The sequence below is a fragment of the Haplochromis burtoni genome, unplaced genomic scaffold (genome assembly GCF_018398535.1).
Source record: "Haplochromis burtoni strain Fernald_Lab_line unplaced genomic scaffold, NCSU_Asbu1 Contig_736, whole genome shotgun sequence".
In the NCBI taxonomy this organism is placed as follows: Eukaryota; Metazoa; Chordata; class Actinopteri; order Cichliformes; family Cichlidae; genus Haplochromis; species Haplochromis burtoni.
This window is the reverse complement of record NW_024583097.1, coordinates 108,523-112,812: the sequence shown is the minus strand read 5'-3', so window position 1 is coordinate 112,812 and position 4,290 is coordinate 108,523. Positions and strand designations below refer to the sequence as shown.

Below are 4,290 nucleotides of genomic sequence, written 5' to 3'. Positions count from 1 at the left end.
AAAATGCAACACTTGCACCTGCAAATTTTTTTTACGTGCGCTCAATTTTCTTTTTACGTGCGCTCAGAATAGTGACACAAAAACAACGCCATAACAGCCCTGTAACTAGTGGGAAACAGACAAATTCTGCCCCCTGGTGGGAAAAGGTAAAATCTGCATTCCACAATAAAAAGCAAGTGTATAATCACTGGATATTGTACTCTTAGAAGCTTCAATGTCAAAGCATCCTACACTTACAAACCGGGCTAAGATGCAAAACAAAAAAACAAGCAAAAGGAACAAAGTTAAGTTATATGTAAAATAAGGCTGGCAATCAGATTGGCAACCTGTCCAGGTTGGATCTCACCTCTTGCCCGCCTCCAGCAGCACTGTAACCCTGAGAAGGAAGATAATGGATGGCTATAAGTTAGATTTCTACATAATGTTTATTTTAACAAACCATCTGACAGCAACATAAACAGACAAACAGGTCTGTCTCAGTTTAGTGATCATAAGTTTCTAGTGTTTCTCGGGGCCCCTCTCACGGGGGGAGGGGGCTATACCTTCTCCCTCACAGAGAGAATTATGACCTTGTTTTCTGCTTGGCTGTCACCTAAGGATTTACATCCCTGATAAACAGAAGGAGTCTCACTATCTGTTTAACGTCTCCCATTACAATGGCCTCACTGTGTTAACATTCCCCATGCATGCAAACTAGTGACAGGAGTGCTCTTACTATAGTAAAGAGAGAAAGTGATATTACTATAACTAATGTGATTTGATTAAATATGTGATTAATAAATGAGAAAAGAAATCTGCCACCACAACATTCTCTAGTCAAGAAGGTGAAGGTGGAGTGAGAGCTCCAAAAGAAGAGACTAAAGTCACTATCAGGAAGTGACACCTCATAGTGACTAATTTATGTCAGGGGTAAACACCCCTTAAAGCTCCCAGGCCTCTGGTGTGTAGAGAACCTTTTTATTATATTAAACCCTCTTTATTGTAAAGACATTTTTCCTGCTCCAGCTTTGATCCTCGGAACAAAATTCCTAACTTTCCCCGCATTCAAGTTGGCCCCCTGAAGTGTTCTTCTGCTCTGCTTGCCCCCCTCCAGGTCAATTCAGTGCAGTTGAGTTGTATTTATATAGCACCAAATCACAACAACAGTTGCCTCAAAGTGCTTTATATTGCAACGTTAAACCCTTCAAATGCCCTGAACTTCTGAACCCCCAGATCTGTCACCTGCTCCGTCTCCTGGTATTTGACTTGCATTTTTTTTTCTTTCTTTTTTTTTTGCCTGTCCCATTTGGTTCTTTAGCCATCAGAATTGTTGTCTGAAGACCAACAAGGATACCCAATGGATTTACTTTGCCAAATGGATCATCGTGGCATTGCCGTATTGGTCCATTTGATCGACCTTTGTTTTTATTATTTATTATATTTTATTTTCAGATGTTACAGACGGGACAGACATGAGTGAGGGATAGGAAAGGGAGAAAGAAAGAGGAAGGAAAAGAAAAACAGAAGGGGAGAGGGACAGTGAGAAGGGGGGAGAAAAAAAAATCTCCTGGATCACCTGTTGAGAGAAGAAGAATAGAAAACAAGCAAAAAAAAAACAAAGCAACATACTAAACACAACACCATCGCATTAATCTAGCTAAGTGTAAACAGCAGTAAATACTAAATATTCAATGTTGTTGTGCAGCACGCAGGACAGACAGCGCACAATGTGCTTTGAAGTAGCAGCCAAGAAAGGTGTAATTTAAGTCTACGAGCAGTGAACATCCGTGTGCATACCTGTGTGGATCAGCGCGCTTGTATTCAAATGGTTTCCACATGTAATGGTCTGCAAGAGGATGTAGCGAGCCATAGCCCCGTCCCCCAGGGCATGAAGCAGGCATGGAGGAGATCCAGGCCCCAGACATCCAGAGGCCCCAGAGTGCGAGAGCCCAAGGAGGACCACCGGAGGGGCATCCGTGCCACCCTCATGGGAAGGGCTGAGGATCCCCAGACGAGGCGTCACCCAGTAGCCACCGAGCAGAAGCTAGAGGGGGCTGCACCGGCGTGCCCGCCGGCTCTGCCGGCAGCCAGCTGTGCCAGAGTGAACCGAGCCGCAGGCCCAGAGGCCGGAGGCCCGAGGGCCCCCCGCACCCCGGAGGAGGCCTGACCGAGCAACAGGCGCCAGGCCCCGCCAGGTAGCCACCGGGAGTGAGCTGGTACATACCTGAGCGCCCAGCCCCGGACACCAAGAACCACCAATGCACCGACCCCTGAGGGCATCAGTCACCGGCAGGGAGTGTGGTGAGGGGAGATAGGCCTTGGAGGGCCTGGGAGTTCCCAGAGAGGTGGAGTCTAAGACCCGACCTGACATATAGACACAGACAAACAGGCACACACAGACACAAACATGCATTCCCACCCTCATGCACACATATACAAACACTCAGCACTCACCCAACGTAAGGATTGACATAAATGGACATGTACACACAATCACACTCCCCAAACATACTCTATACCCCGGGTCCAGGTACCCTCGCCCCCAGAGGGGGAAACAGAACCCAGACCCAAGAGATGTTACCCTTCCCCCCGGGGTGGAGGCAAGCAGACCGTCCCAGGCTCCGCAGCAGCAGGGAGGCCAATCGGACAGCCAACATCTCCTCCCAGCCCCCCCGCCCCGATGGCTAGCAGAGAACGGGGGTGTGTGAAGACCCCATACCTCCCTCCTCCCGCTCATGTGTAGTGTTGCTGCGTGTTGTTCTAAAGTGCATTTAAAACAAGGGAGAGCATGGTGCTGCTGCCAGAGAGCAGCAGGTGTTAGCATTTGTCTTGCATTTGACCTTATTTGCTTATTGATTTTTATTTTGTCTTGAAGAAATAATTTTTGCAAAAGTTTACTTTCACAACAAAATAATATGATGGGAAAATTGTAATTTTATCATGATGTTTATCTCTATAAATGCTCTTGTAGCCACATTCTCAACAAAACACCTATTTTGGTACGCAGAGAAAATGACATCAGACTTCTAAAGAGGTTTCAGACTACTGACACTTGTTCTGATGGCATCATTGTTTTGCATCAATGATATTAGGAGTTAAATTTAGGTGGCAGAATAAATGAACTCTTTATGTCAGTTAATATGCATTCTCAAACATCACACTGAAACCTGGTTGTGTTTTGTTTTCTAATAATCACAAAATAAAGAGAAATAAAAGAGAGCTACATTTCTCATTATACTTATCTCAACTGACAATCTTCACACATTTGACTTCCTATAATCTATTGTTGGCCAAGATGTGACAGAGGAGAATGAAGTCACTAGCAGGAAGTGACACCTCGCAAACCCCACACAGCACAAGTATTTATCTTTAACAAGTCAAATCTTTAGATGCAGTGTCATTAGTGTGTATGAGTACAGAAGAAGCACCATGGTCCTATTCAGATGGATTGAAGTGTTTTTATTCTCTCTACTAATACTTCAGTGTAAAGGTAAGGACACATATTTAAATACAAATATTGCATCAACATGTGATTTCATTAAGTAATATGACTTTACCTATGAAGGATTATTATGTCCACATTAAGGAAAAAATATTGATGATTTTCATAAAAAGGAATTTCCAGATTCAAGTCGATAATCGATTTTTGTCAAAAAGTGGAGATTACAGTTGTTGTTTGAAGAAAAACTGCCACGGATGCTATACTCTCTGCAAAAAGCCTTGTTTAGATGAGTTAGTGAAACAAACCGATCAGCTGTCTTGTGATGCAACATAAATACTCTTTATTGAACGAGTCTGTAACCACTGATAACTTTTGCATCTATCCACTCCCATCTGTTTCATTTTGTACAAATCCACTCTTCCACATATGTGTGGTTTTTCCATCTTACAGATTGCAGCTTTCTGCACCATTTTTTCAACGTCCTTATACTTATCGCCACGCAGTGTTTACGTGTTAGAGCTGAGATAACAGAGAAATTATGATGAACTACCTCAACTTGATGTATATAATTGCTCGACGTATTTGATTTACAATATGATTTTTTGGTTATTGAAAATGTTTTTTTTTCCCCATCTTAAAAATATAAAGTAATAATTTGCCAGTTAAATAATGCACCACCTTTTGGCTACTGTAGCTGTAACATTAATATGTAATTGTAATCATAGATCTGACACACTGGTATGTTTGTATACTTGGGGAGTGTTTATCAAGGCACTACACACATATGGCTGGATGTTTCTGTAAACAGTTCAATAACTTCCCAGTCAGTTATCAGTGCGCACTCCTCTCTCAGGTCTCTGGCTTCACTA

The 4,290-nt window shown here is 43.1% G+C and overlaps 1 long non-coding RNA gene across 1 annotated transcript in view; it reads left to right on the top strand.

The window, feature by feature from the left end:
- The first annotated feature begins 3,395 nt into the window (after nt 1–3,395).
- The window catches only part of LOC102306410, a 7,045-nt gene continuing 6,150 nt past the window's right edge, over nt 3,396–4,290 (top strand). Inside the window, exon 1 of the long non-coding RNA XR_317680.2 lies at nt 3,396–3,469. This is a non-coding gene — a long non-coding RNA (uncharacterized LOC102306410). The remainder of the gene's footprint in view (nt 3,470–4,290) is intronic.